This window comes from Podarcis raffonei, chromosome Z, assembly GCF_027172205.1.
Source record: "Podarcis raffonei isolate rPodRaf1 chromosome Z, rPodRaf1.pri, whole genome shotgun sequence".
Lineage (NCBI taxonomy): Eukaryota > Metazoa > Chordata > Lepidosauria > Squamata > Lacertidae > Podarcis > Podarcis raffonei.
The window spans coordinates 47762384-47777859 of record NC_070621.1 but is presented as its reverse complement, the minus strand read 5'-3'; the positions used below and the strand labels follow the sequence as shown (position 1 = coordinate 47777859).

The window sequence follows — 15476 nt, the reverse complement described above, 5'->3', positions numbered from 1 at the left end:
AATTTCATAGAACCAATACTCAAGAGGGTATACAGACAGGCAATGGTTGTGGTCAACCAAGTTCTATTCATGAGTAGACTCATTGGAATGAACGGGCCAACGTTATTTGTGCCTTTAATTTATATGGGTCTACTCCAAGTAGGACTAGCATTGGATGCAACCCCATTGGGTCTCAACCCAGAGTATTTAAGGTAAATGTTGCTGTTGGAAATGCCAGAGACTAGCTTAGAAGTCAAAGGGATGGTGGTTACACATTAAATCCACATACCCTGCAGGTGTCCATGAAGGTTAGCAAAAGGCAGCTCTTGGGATTAATAGTGTTTACACAAGATAAAAAGGCAGGAAGATATCTTCAGCTATTAACCAAAGTTTAAGCCAACTTTGGTTAACAGACAACATAACAAACTTTAGTCCAGAACATCCAGCTATGGGCCAGGCGGAATGAGACCTTGGGGTCAACGTTAAGTCTGGCACATGATGCACAGGACAAAACTTGCACCCCACATTCCCAAATCTGCTGTTAAAAGTCCTGTGTAGATGCAAAAGACAGCATCTTTTTTAAAAAAAGTGCTCTCAAGATTTCACAAATAAATGAAGGCAACTTGACAAGTACTGAAATCACAAGGTGGTTTCAATCCCACCTAACCAAGCACAGAGGGGGAAATAGCTCCATGTCAATGGAGCTTGGGCTAAGACAGTGATCCCATGGAGGCAAGGAATGAAGTTGTAGATAATGCTTATGGATTGATTGATTGATTGATTGATTGATGGCAAATTTAGTAAGAGTGAAAAAGAAGAAAAGGTGTTGGCTGTCACTGACAAAAATAAATTCATTGATCCTGATGTCATTGAATAAATTACTGTAAGCAATATCAATGAAATAATAGTGACTTATATATAAGTACTTCTAACTTCATATTAATTAATGTAACATTTTTATATCTATCTGTGCATTTTTGTAATATTTTGTTTAAGTTGTCTGCTGTTGCTTCAGTTTTCTGTACACCGCTTAGAAATGTTTTTAACATATTAAGTGGAATAAGAAATTAAATAACCAATCAATCAGCCCATATGTCCTATGTGGCACTTCCTGGTCTTCCCAGAATTGATGTAACCAAATCAGAAACAGTGTACGGAACTAAAAACACCAGCAGCATTCTGAACAGGGAGTTTCTGTATCAGATGCTTCTCTAGGACAGACAGACAGAGAACTTGAATTAAAGCTCTGGGGCACCCTCCATACTACAATTCCCACCAGCCACCCCCAGGAATCCAAAACAAAGAGACCCAGAAGAAATTGAAGGATACCAGCCAATCTTCTGCTTGCTCAACACAAACTAGGTTTTCCTTGTCTGTTTTTCAAAAGATAAAAAGGATTTCATCTGTGCTATTTGTGAAAAGTTTGCACTAGGCTCAGACAAATCATAACAGTCTCATCGCAGGCAAACAGAAGAGTGGTTATTTTTACAAGGCTAGGCTAATGACATCCACACTGCCCGGTCTTAGTACCAGCACAAGTGAAACCCCCAATTCTCAACTCACTCCATTCCCACAAAGCATTTCCATTCTATTTCCCAGTGTTTCTGCCATGGAAATGCAGCACACCAAAGTTGATTTGCTGTAAAGATCCAAACTGTGCTCCTCTTCAAAGGCTTCCCTGCCTGCTTGCCCAACAGCAATTCTTACCTATCACAGGCTACCAAGCAAGGGGTGCACAGTCTTAACATTTGTAGGAACATCAAAGTATGTATATACACCAACTGCTTCAGTCCCAAATAACTACCTTTATAGCAGGGGAAACATCTCCCTGTAATCCTTCTAACAGCAAACTTGGGGGAGATTTGCAGTATAAACAAAACAAAAAACTAACAATGCATATTCTTGTTCATGGGAGCCAGCTCCTAGGGTCCTTTAAGTACCCTCCCCAATAAAATATTGGAGGAGGCTGCACCCCCTAAGTTGATGCGCCACATCTTGTGATGGATTATGTGGGGCGGGGCTTACCTCCCCCCCAATATTTTATTCAAGTTGGCACCCCTGTTCTTATTAATTAGTAAGTCTAGGGGCTAATGACCACAGAGCTATAAATTTATAGATAGGCAGACTCAAACCATAGGAATGCATTTAGTGGAGAGAGAGCTCTGTGTGGTGTCCCCTGCTTCCAGTGGCAGGAAGAAATGAGGGGGAAAAAACCTTCTCCTTCCTGTCAGTAACTCTCTCTTTGATGGAAAGATGGATATCTCCTTTACCATGTATTCAGTGGAGATGGATGTCTCCCTGAGTGCAGACCGTGTTTTAGAATTCAACTATGCATTTTCTAACCTAGAATTATTTTTGCCTGCTGTTTGCTGAAAACAAGGGCAAGACCTTTAAGGAAGTAAAAAATATCTTCAACTTACTTACTGTTTTGATTCTTTGTTAAGCGGGATAAGAAGGGGAAGCCAGCTTACTTCGTTAGTTGGACTTGCTCAAAGCAAGGTTTTATAGCCTAACTCCTATGCTTTTAATTTTGCTGCCAATGGTGGAATTTCAAGACTTCATTCAACCCACACACATGGGTGCCTGGAGGGATAAATTGTAATTATGGTAATACATCCTCTCCTACCTATTAGAACCCATCCTGTAAAACTCAATAGGCTGAGTATCAACAGAAGAAGAAAGAGGTAGGTCAGGAAGCCTCAAGGTATATAGAGGTACAACACTGGGAAACAAAAGGGCCAACTCTCTACAACACCTGAAAGAGCCCAATGAGAATGAAGCATGTACAGTGTGGCTTCCAGGAGCTGTTAGAACACTGCGTATCAGTTGCAAATTAAGAATAGGAAAAGTAGGAGTGTGCAGGGGGGAAATGGAACTGGCTTGCTTGAACATAGTGCCAGCTCTGGATTTTGGAGACCCTTTAGGCAAGACACCCTTGACACCCCTCCCTCAATTGAGTTTACCTACACACTGAAGCAGGTCCAGGGTGCTCTTGCCAGTGGACCCCGTGCTGGGATGTGAGCCTCCAGTCTAGCAGATGCCTAACCATGCTGACATTTAACCAGCTCTGACCTTACAGCTTCGTGGGATGCAACTCAGCAACATTTTGTTGCAGGTCCTGCTTGTTGTATATAACCAGCCAACTGCAGAATTTCCATCATCTGTGCTGCCTCAAGGAATCAATAAAGATGCCATCTACCCAGCCTGTCTATCAAGCTGACTGATTGCACTGTCGGGAGACAGAGCAAAGCAGAGGCCCTCTCGTTTCCTCTTTCTGCAGCATTGATCTATGAAGACTAATGACCATCTCCATCTGCTATCAGACCATCTGCTTTGTTTGCTAACAGGGAAAAGCGCTATTTATGAGCATCCTGGAGAACCCACAAGTGAAAGCATAGAAAAACCAGGATTTGGCAACATGTAACTAAAAGGAAAGTCCTGTGCCATTAACAGTTCTGTGGTTGGCAGAAGGAATCACAGGCGCAACAACAGCCAAAAACCAGCTATGAAAAAGATATTGGCAACAGGGAAGCCAGTACTAATATTTTTGGATCTATCTCTGGTTTATTTCCTTCCCTTTCCTGCTCCTTTAGAGACACAGAAAATGTGCAAAATGTTTCCCAACCCAGAGATAGTTTTTTACATCAATGGAAGGAAACTGGCATGCAGAAGGTACAAAGAGAAGATCAACAAAGAGACACCCTCTGCAGTTGGCCAGCTAACATCCCAGAACCCAGGAGCATCTTTTCAGAAGAAGAGGATTGGGGCCCCTTCTAGTACAGCTGTGGGTGTGAAGGAACCCACAACATGGATGCTTCACTTCGGCCTCCTAGTAATCTCTCTGACCACATCCCAAGCCCTGCCTTGATGTGATTTGCTCCCCAGGCCTCAGGAGTAAAGGCTACCGTGGACTTGGTTGAAGGGCCTGGCTGCTGGATCTGCCCAGTGGACCATCTATTCCAGCATCCCATTTTCAGAAAGGTCAACCAGATGCCTATGGGAAGCCCACAACTCCTTTCTCCTCTGGAATGCTGGAGCCTCCATAGAAGCTGCCAGATGGCTCTGTCGCCAGAGGTCCCCTCATGAGGAATGGTCTACTCAGAAGAACAGAGGGGATCTAGCTGCAAACAAGACCCAACCCAAATCAAGACCTTGTTATACTAACCGCTGAATCTTCTCAGTGGAGAGGTTATGTTACGTAATACGTTTGACTATTATTGAATATGGAAGCTTATGTCTAAAGTCAATAGATGGAACAAACACCATTAGATGTACTGGTGGATAAGTGTTTAATGGTTCTAGTATTTATTTTTAAAACCAGTGAAAATTGTTTTAAACAAACAAACAAACAAACATTGACCCAGCAAATGAGCAGCAGGAAGAGGAGCTGGCCATGAGGATATATGTGTAACTGTCTGCTATGAACCCTTGGTGGGTTAACAATTCCCTGTTGAGTTCCTTAACGTCTGGATCATGGCCACAGACAGCACCATTGGGGACTGCAGGGTTCTTTTGATGGAACCCAGAGTTTACCCTTTGAAGCCGAAATGTTAAGGAAGCATCTTGTTAGCGTGGGAGTTGCAATAACATTGCTTTGGTCCTTTGCATCACCCTCCTGGCTCCTGACAAACAGGAGGCGAAGTGTCACCTTGATGGATGTTCGCCATCAGCCAAAGGAACGCAAACTTCCATTTCCAGCAGAGCGGAATAAAAATGGGAAAAGTTATGTGAGGAAACACATTTTTCAAGCCTGGGTCTGTTGTGGGAACAGTGCCCAGAAATGATCTCAGCAGGTGGAAGTATTAAGATTTTGCCCCCTGGCTACCAGCGACCGCTCCTTCCCACAAACCAAAGTGCCTGTTCAGCCTGTGCATGGGGAGGGGGAGAACCCCTGGACAAACACACCAGGACAGCTTCGTCCTCCCATCCCCCTGCAACCAAGCCTAGCGTAAACCTCCAGAATCACACACTCCAGTGCAACAGGAGAAAGTCAAGTGCACACAGCTTACAAAAGCCAGCAGCTTTGGTTTGTTTTTCTTTATGTAACCGTTTGACTTCACACACACTCAGCAGTTCCAGGCTGCCGTGATCATGGCACCATTTCTAGAAAGACAAAAGCAAACTTGCCTGCTGTGCTCTGGTCTAGGAATCCTACTACCCTAGAAACAGTCCAGTGCTGGTCAGCCAAGACTGGAGGCCACTACTTGCTGCCGTCATGAAGGATGGGAAGCTCTGCTTGAAGGGGGGGGGAGGAATCCAAGCAGGAGCTGACATGAGATGGCTGGAGAACTACCAGACAAAACTGCCTAGCAGCATATTCCTCAGTAGAGATGTGCGAGCAGGCTGGCTAAGCTGCTTAGGAAACCTTTTAGTGTTCCTACATATTTTTTAGGATTTGTTTTAATATTAAATAAACATGGGGGCGGATTTTTTTTATTTAAGGAAGCCTTTTAGTTTGATTGAGAAAAAGCAGTTGATAATGCAAAACTCACTGGCTGGGTATGGAGTTTGGTGGGCGTGGAAGGAGAGCAGAAGGCCACAGAAGACTGCTGAGGAGCAGCAAGCTACTGCCTCTGACAGCAAGATCTGTTCAACAGTGCAACAGACTCCCTCGGGAAGTTGTGGACTCTCCTTCCTTGGAGGTTTTTAAGCATCTGGATGGCCCTCTGTCATGGGGGGTGCTTTAGTGGAGATTCTTGCATTGCAGGGGGCTGGACTGGATGACCCTTGGAGGTACCTTGTAACTATTCAATCCTATTATTCTATTATTTTTATTTATTCAATTTATATACCAACCTTTATCAAAAGCTCCCAGGGTGCTGTACATCATTAAGAACATATTTTACAGAGCATAATAATTACATAATGCAAAGCATAATAATAAAATAGTCATACTAACAATCTCCTTCCCCGCCCCCCAACATTTAAGAGGCCATAAGTTATTTAATAGCCTAGGCTTGGGTAAAGAGGAACATTTTCACCTGCCATCTAAAGACATGTAATGATGGTGCCAGGCGAGCCTCTCTGGGAAGAGCATTCCCCAGTTGGGGAGCCACTGCAGAAAAGGCCTGTTCTTGTGTTCTCTCCGAACCTCTCAGGGACATACAGAAGTGCCTCAGATGACAAGTGCAAGGTTTGGGTCAGTTCATATGGAGAGATGTCTCTAATTCATGGTGTTTCTAATTCAGTGGTTGTGCCTTGTGGATACTTGGGACAGGGGGAAGTGTGCCAGAGAGTCCACTATGGATCATTAGGGGGCCCTTCCCTATAAAACAAAGGATTATAAACAACAAGCGTATTAAGAGTTAGCAGCAAACCTTGGAGAGATGCAGCAGCCTGCTCACTTTAATCTGAATGGGCTTGCTACAGAAGACAGGGCGGGTTGCCATTTATCTCCCCACCTGCCCACAGCAAGCTGGGGTGGAAAGGACTCAGTTGGAGGAGCATCTCAAGGGACATGTTCTCCAGGTTCAATCTGGTCCTTGTTGCAAAGCAGTACCACAGAGCTGGGCCAAGTCACCATCCAGAGAAGGAGACCAAATGAAAATGAGGATGAAAGAAAGGGCTGTGAAGAAGAGAGTCGGAAAAGGGAAAAGATGGAATAAAAGAGTCCTTAAGAAGTAGTGCCACTCGTGAAAAGCGGCAACAGGAAATCATTCCACCTGCAGAATGCTCCACCTGCTTAGAAATTTCTGCCCGCAACACTTAGTTTCAAAGTGCAGCATCTTTAAGTCATATTTTGTGACCATATTTCAGCACCATCATCTTCATTTCATTCACTGGTGAATTATTATTTTTTAATCACCACCTTTGCAAATTGCATTTCAATGCAAACTGCAATGCTGTGGGGAAAACCAAATCATGTTTAGCGGAGCAAAGTTAATAAGCTATCTTTAACAACATTTAACGTTTATACAAATAGCATACAGGCAGCCTATTGGCAAAACCTATTTGGTGTTTCGCAACTTTCCAACTAGTTGCAGGACCTTAGCAGAATACATGCAGAATCCACGGAAGCAATTGGCGACTTGGCTGCAGACAGGATAGACGAAGCAGGAACCAGGAACTTGTAGTTAGGTGTTTATTATATACAGTGGACTATTTACAGGAACAGAACACGGATCTTTTGCTAGCTCTCTCTGACACGACTCACAACTCCTACACTCACTGACACACTGAACCACTGAACTACCAGTTAGTAGGTCATTAATTATCACTCCCTTGAGAGAGCTTGACCAGTCAGGGAGCTGTCTCCATGCCTCTGTTATCACCAGGCAGACTTACTCCTTCAGATTGCCTTCTGGCTGTCTGCCAAACCTTAATTGACTCTGTGTGAGTAGCTGCACGTACACAGTTTCCCAACAAAGCCCCCAGTTTACGCGCATGCAATATGTGTGCAACTGTGTATATGTGCATCGCACTGAACCCCAAAGTGACCTGGAGACATCATAAAAACATCACTGAAAAATCTCTAAAAAGGCAGAACGGGGGTGGAACAGGGTGTTTTCAGGCTTTTTCAATGGGTTTTGATTATATAAGATTTCATCGATGCATGCTGGATGTTGGATCCAAGACAACTCACAGTGCTCTCCCATCCAAAGGAGAAGTAAACCCAGGAGCTTTGCCTCATAACTTCCCACCACTTTGAAAACATTAAACTACCAGCCTCCTACCCAGAGAAGCCTTGCTCACATCAAGGCACCACTGCAGCTTCTGTGATCATACAAGTTCTGGTTGAAGGGATGGAGTTGACAGAGCAGAACAAGAAAAGGTGCCAAAGCAAAATGCTGTCCCTCTGCAATCAGTGCCCAGAAGTGCCCTAGCTTATCTACGAGGATGGCAGTTGGGTTGGCAAAACACATAATTAAACGCTTCCTCCTCGGAAGAGCAACTGAACTCACATTTCACTGCCAGAGCAAGGAAGTTAATTGTGCCTTTCAATGCTCATCTGATCCTATTAATAGATAATAATTTTACTTGAGCAGAAGGAAGCACCAGAGAAGGTCATGGTTGCCTGGCCCCAGCTCCAGCTGAAAACTACCGTAACCTAGGTTACTGCCGAAGAAAAGGAAGCCTGGGGTAAGAAAGCAAGAAAAGGCTGTGACTGGCAGGAGCCAGAAGCTGTGCCTCCCTTTCCCTGTTGGCATCAGGTGCCCACTCTCTGGCTAATGTTAGGCTGCTCTGTTGGTCTAAATCTATTTCTGCGCTGTTATCACTTTAGATTGCTGGCAGATCCTTCCATATTTGAAGAAATCCCCTTATATCCTACTTTTCTATGTTCAGGGATTTTGATTTTTTAATTTGGGTGGTGGTGACAGCACAGCACTCCACCCTGCAAGCCCATGCCCATGCACAGGGCGGCCTAGAAACAGGGTTGCCAAAATCTCCATACCAACTTAGATCTTTTCACTGGGCTACAAATAGGGAGCCATGCTCCAGAGAACAAGCTTGATTCAGTTCTGCAGCCAAAAAGCAAAGCTGCCAGCTACACAAACACAATATGCCATTCAAATGCTAAGGGAGCTGGGCATGTTTAGCCTGGAGAAGAGGAGGTTAAGGGGTGATATGATAGCCATGTTCAAATATATAAAAAGATGTCACATAGAGGAGGGAGAAAGGTTGTTTTCTGCTGCTCCAGAGAAGCGGACACGGAGCAATGGATCCAAACTACAAGAAAGAAGATTCCACCTAAACATTAGGAAGAACTTCCTGACAGTAAGAGCTGTTCGACAGTGGAATTTGCTGCCAAGGAGTGTGGTGGAGTCTCCTTCTTTGGAGGTCTTTAAGCAGAGGCTTGACAACCATATGTCAGGAGTGCTCTGATGGTGTTTCCTGCTTGGCAGGGGGCTGGACTCGATGGCCCTTGTGGTCTCTTCCAACTCTATGATTCTATGAAATTCTCGGTTCTTCACAAAGCTATATGAAACATACAGATTGGATACCAGACCCATTCCTTAAGCAAAGCCTTTGCTGGCGGCTCTCTAGAATTACAGAAAGCTATTTGGAGGAAGTGGTCCTTGCATCATTACACACACACTAGATGACCACAACACATTCTATTCAAGTCTGCCTTGGACAGATGCTCTTTAAATCTATCTTGTGCAAAATACAGCTGCTCAGATGCTTGTTGGGCCACAACAGAACTACAACTAGGACTATAACTCTCCTTGGCCCAGACTCTCCAGATGTCCCTATTTTTCAGGGACAGTCCTGGATTTACAGAAGCTGTCCTGGTTTCTCATTTGAATGTCTTGCTTTTCCTTAGGACGTCCCTAGAATCATAGAATCATAGAGTTGGAAGACACCACAAGGGCCATCGAGTCCAACCCCCTGCCAAGCAGGAAACACCATCAGAGCACTCCTGACATATGGTTGTCAAGCCTCTGCTTAAAGACCTCCAAAGAAGGAGACTCCACCACACTCCTTGGCAGCAAATTCCACTGTCAAACAGCTCTTACTGTCAGGAAGTTCTTCCTAATGTTTAGGTGGAATCTTCTTTCTTGTAGTTTGGATCCATTGCTCTGTGTCCGCTTCTCTGGAGCAGCAGAAAACAACCTTTCTCCCTCCTCTATGTGACATCCTTTTATATATTTGAACATGGCTATCATATCACCCCTTAACCTCCTCTTCTCCAGGCTAAACATGCCCAGCTCCCTTAGCCGTTCCTCATAAGGCAACGTTTCCAGGCCTTTGACCATTTTGGTTGCCCTCCTCTGGACACGTTCCAGTTTGTCAGTGTCCTTCTTGAACTGTGGTGCCCAGAACTGGACACAGTACTCCAGGTGAGGTCTGACCAGAGCAGAATACAGTGGCACTATTACTTCCCTTGATCTAGATGCTATACTCCTATTGATGCAGCCCAGAATTGCATTGGCTTTTTTAGCTGCCGTGTCACACTGTTGGCTCATGTCAAGTTTGTGGTCAACCAAGACTCCTAGATCCTTTTCACATGTACTGCTCTCAAGCCAGGTGTCACCCACCTTATATTTGTGCCTCTCATTTTTTTTGCCCAAATGCAATACTTTACATTTCTCCCTGTTAAAATTCATCTTGTTTGTTTTGGCCCAGTTCTCTAATCTGTCAAGGTCGTTTTGAAGTGTGATCCTGTCCTCTGGGGTGTTAGCCACCCCTCCCAGTTTGGTGTCATCTGCAAATTTGATCAGGATGCCCTTGAGTCCATCATCCAAGTCGTTGATAAAGATGTTGAATAAGACCGGGCCCAAGACAGAACCCTGTGGCACCCCACTAGTCACTCTTATCCAGGATGAAGAGGAACCATTGATGAGCACCCTTTGGGTTCGGTCAGTCAGCCAGTTACAAATCCACTGAGTGGTAGCATAGTCAAGACCGCATTTTACCAGCTTCTTTACAAGAATATCATGGGGCACCTTGTCAAATGCCTTGCTGAAATCAAGGTAGGCTACATCCACTGCGTTCCCTTCATCTACCAGGCTTGTAATTCTGTCAAAAAACGAGATCAGGTTAGTCTGACATGACTTATTTTTCAGAAATCCATGCTGACTATTGGTGATCACAGCATTCCTTTCTAGGTGCTCACAGACTGTTTGCTTAATGATCTGCTCCAGAATCTTCCCTGGTATTGATGTCAGACTGACTGGGCGGTAATTATTTGGGTCCTCTCTTTTCCCCCTTTTGAAAATAGGGACAACATTTGCCCTCCTCCAGTCTGCCGGTACTTCGCCTGTTCTCCAGGAATTCTCAAAGGTGACTGCCAGTGGTTCTGAGATCACATCTGCCAGTTCTTTTAATACTCTTGGATGCAGTTCATCTGGCCCTGGAGACTTGAATACATCTAAACTAGCCAAGTATTCTTGTACTATCTCCTTAGTTATTCTGGGCTGTGTTTCCTCTGCTGAATCATTTGCTCCAAATTCTTCAGGTCGGGCATTGTTTTCTTTATCGGAGAAGACTGAGGCAAAGAAGGCATTGAGGAGTTCAGCCCTTGCTGTGTCCCCTGTTTGCATTTCACCATCTTCTCCTCTGAGTGACCCCACTGTTTCTTTGTTCTTCCTTTTGCTACGAACATACCCATAAAAGCCTTTTTTGTTGCTTTTAACCTCTCTAGCAAGCCTGAGTTCATTCTGTGCTTTAGCTTTTCTGACTTTGTGTCTACACGTGCTGGCTATTTGTTTGAATTCCTCTTTGGTGGTTTCCCCCCTTTTCCATTTTTTGTACACATCCTTTTTTAATCTTAACTCAGTTAAAAGTTCTTTAGATAGCCACCCTGGCTTCTTTAGGCACCTTCCATGTTTCCGTCTCATTGGTATTGCCTGAAGTTGTGCTTTTACTATCTCCCTCTTAACAAACTCCCAGCCATCATTTTCCTTTTAGTATTACTGTCCATGGGATCTCACCCAGCTCTTCCCTAAGTTTTATGAAGTCGGCTTTCTTAAAGTCAAGAAATTGAGTCCTAGTATGCTTGGCTGCTCCTTTCCGCTGTATAGTAAACTTCAGAAGAGCATGATCACTCGCGCCTAATGATCCTTTCACTTCTACCCCACTAACCAGGTCATCAACAATGGTTAGGACCAGATCTAAAATGGCTGTTCCTCTTGTTGCTTCTCCCACTTTCTGGACAATGAAGTTGTCTGCAAGGCCAGTGAGGAATCTGTTTGACCTTATGCTCTTGGCTGAGTTTGACATCCAACAAATATCCGGGTAATTGAAGTCCCCCATTACTACTATCTCCCTTTCTTTTGCATGCTTGGCCATCTGTTCCAGGAAGGCATCATCTATGTCCTCCGTTTGGCTTGGGGATCTATAGTAAACTCCCACAATGAGGTCACTGTTATTCTTCTCTCCCTTAATTTTGACCCAAATGCTCTCACTTTGGCTTTGAGGTTCTATTTCAATCGGAGAAATGTTGGAGGGTATGGCTCAATTATGCACCTCCCAAGCCAAGGAGATAGATAAGTAACTATACAACTTTTAGAAGACATCTGAAGGCAGACCTGTGTAGGGAAGGTTTTTTTAATGTTTAATGTTTTATGTTGTTATATGTGTTCGAAGCCTCCCAGAGTGGTTGGGGAAACCCAGTCAGATGGGCGAGGTATAACAACAACAACAACAACAACAAAACAACAACAACCACAACCACAACCGTTGTTGAATAGGATGTCCTGATTTTCATCAGAGAAATGTTGGAGAGTATGTTAGTCCCAGCCACACCTGAAGTCCAAAACATCTGGAGGGCACCAGGCTGACAAAGACTGGACTAGCTATTCAAAGCACATAACACCTATTACACTGGCTTGCTGTTCATGTCCTGATTCTTGGCCCACTTTAAAGTGCTGGTGTTCACCTTTAAAGGCTTGAGTGGTTTGGGACCAGGTTATTTGGATACTCACACCAGTTCAGGCCTTAAGATTAAGCTCAAAGGCCCTGCATGGGGGCCTGCCATCAAACTTGTGGCCACTAGAAACAGGTGCATATGGCTCTCCTTCACACTAGCAAAGTATGCATGGCTTCTACGTTACAGTCAAACCTCGGTTGTTGAACGTAATCCGTTCTGGAAGAGTGTTCGACTTCCAAAATGTTCGACAACCAAGGCGTGGCTTCCAATTGGCTGCAAGAGCTTCTCGCACTCAAGCGGAACCGTGTCGGACATTCAGGTTCCAAAAAACGTTTGAAAATCGGAACATTTACTTCCAGGTTTTTGGCGTTTGGGAGCCAAAATGCACGATAACGAAGGCGTTCAGAAACCAAGGTTTGACTCTAGTGACTTTTAAACAAGAGTCTGAACACTTCCTCCCTGCTAACACTGCTTTTTAATATGCAGTGTTCCTGTGTTGTTTTTAAGTGCTACTGTTTTACTGCCCCAATGCTTATACAATGTTTAATAATTATTTTTAATATTTCATAATTTTCTTGTTTCTACTTGTAAGTCGCTTTCAGACACCTTCATGGAAAACCTGACAAATTATTAATAATGTAATAGCAATTATTTTTAGTTTTGGATTGTGGTTTTATTACAGTCTATATGTCTTTGCTCTTCTATAAGCTGCATTGGGAAGATTTTGCCCAAATATTTTGAAATAAATGAAATATATAAAAATGTCCTCCCATTTCTTATTTTCCCTTTATATTGGTTGTTTCCCAGTATTTACATGTTGGATTTAAGGTTCGGGGGACAAAAGCAGGCCAGAGGTAGGTAAGCCACCTGAGTGGCATGATGCTGTCAGAAATACAAACCATCATTCCTTTAAAGAGAGACAGAGACAGAGGGAGAAATAGTTGGCAATTTTCACCTGAATGTGGGAGCTGCACTTTAATGAGCTATGGAGACAAAGACAATAATCTAGACTTTGGCAAACAAACACAACTCATGTGTTATCGGTTAAGGGGTGTCTTGCGGGTACCAAGAATTAATGGTTCGTTTCAGGGTTTTCTTCCCAAATGCATTATCTTACAATCTCCTGAAGACAGGATGGGTTAAAATGAAAAGCTTAACTGAAAAGTTGGTTTATTGTGGAATTAGCATTTTGAGCTCTTAGATCTCCTTGTTTGTTCTCCTGATCAGGAGGACTTTTGAGACCGTAGCTCAGTCCTGCACAATAAAAAGATGTGTTGATTAAAAAAAATAACACAGGTGCATTAATGAAAGTTGCAAAATGCAAGAAACAGGTCTTGGTTGTTTGCTTGTTTTTCAGTCCCTTCCCCTCCCCACCCCCATTTTCTCCTTTTCATTAAATCTGTTTGCTCCAGAGGGAAACGTAATTGCCAAGCCCAAGCAATGCCAGACCCCCTGAAGAGCTCCACCACCTGCTACTCCCATCGTGAGTCCCAACAGGGAGGCGCAGACACGGAGAGGTGGTCTCCTTATGATGGCAGCCGTTCATGAGGCGTAACTTATTAAGGAAACAGCACACACCTACAGAAGGACAAGCAGAGCTGCTTGTGGGAAGAGCAACACTGGAAATGACCATGTTCAAGTGGAGCTGAGGCCTTGAAAGAGCCCTTGCTGCAGAGCTGGTGCCAGATCTCAGGGGCTCCTTGGCACAGTGCTGCCATTACAACTGCCACCCCAACATGGCCACCTCTATGCAATAACTCCCCACCCCACTGACTCTCCTGCCAGCCGCTCTCCACTGGGCAGCATTTCAGTGGCAATGCACTTTTGAATAAGAACCAAGCTTGGCTCTTCTCCATGGTGGCCACCATGCAATGCCGAAATCACCTAGCTATATAGGCAAAGGCATTGCATTTCGGGTCAGTAAAAGTGGTGGGCAGCCACTTCAGGGGAGAGCAGAGATTTGCTGCCATTGTCTATGGGTGACTGCGGGAAGGCCGAGAAAAGTGTGTGGGGCCCTCCTGAACCCATGGGGTGCTTGGCTTGTACCCATTGCAGTCGCCACTCAATATGCCAATTGTCGCTTATTCCAGTCACCCTCCCAGGTTCCCACTCCTGGTGCCTTAGGCTTCCACCCTGCAAAGACTCTGAGAGAAGAGTATAGAACCTCAGGCCGATCTCTTCCCTGGAGAGCAGCAGTCCCTACCCTGCAGACAAGACCCTTCATGCTGCTCTGGAAGCCCTGTCGGAAACATCAGATAAAGAACAGCCCAGTAATAGCCTGTAGGATAGGCACAGCCACACTCCCCGTGACAGACTGGGGCATCACCCTGCCAATTCGCCGGTTCCCATTTTGGGCAGGAATGATTCACTGAGCAGTTACACTTTTACCGCGGCCTCTTTCTCAGTGAGGGATGGTCACAGAGGAAGAGTCATCTGAGCGTGAACTGATGAGGGCAAAAGTCCTGGACAGTTACAAGGAGCTGCAGGAAGAGGCAGCCAACTGCATCAGCCAGTCACTGAAGATGAAAAGCAAGCCCTCTTCCTTCTGTTGCAGCTGCTCAACTCATTTAACTTTGCCTCGACAAGTCTGCGAAGGATTTTCTCTCTCTCTCTCTCTCTCTCTCTCTCTCACACACACACACACACACACACACACACACACGTCCCTCTGCATGGCTTATTAAGCTACAGGCTACACAACATTTGGAGGCAACCCAGGGCACGGAATGAAATATGCTTTGGGTGGGTCCCAAGTCATGCAATGCCACTGGCTGGTCCTAGCTGGTGTCATGTCTCTTGCAGAGAGATTAAGAGAGGTTACTGGGTTTTCTTCTCCCACTCGCAGAACTTCCCTCCTTGGGGAAGGTCTGCAACTCAGAGGCAGAGCCATGTGTTTGGTGTGGAAAAGGTCCTGGGATCAGCCGCCAGCATCACCAAGTGTGGCAAGGAGAAAATCCTCTGCCTGAAGCCTTGGAAAGACACTGCCAGTCAGTACAGACAACACTAAGCTAGGTGGACCAGTAACATAGGGCAGTTTCCCATGTTCGTAAAAGTGCATTCTCCTTGCCACTTGGCTTAGCAACCTAACTGATCCACACTCCAGCTCAGGAAGGCCATAAATGACACACAGTATGTTATAGACCCTAAGGAATGGATGAGAGAAAATCCTTGGCTCTCAGGCTTG

General features: G+C 44.8%; 1 protein-coding gene across 4 annotated transcripts in view; it reads right to left on the bottom strand.

The window, feature by feature from the left end:
• Positions 1-15476, bottom strand: part of SLC7A3 (solute carrier family 7 member 3) — a 36800-nt gene that overhangs the window by 12300 nt on the left and 9024 nt on the right. The gene's annotated exons all lie outside the window — the stretch shown is intronic.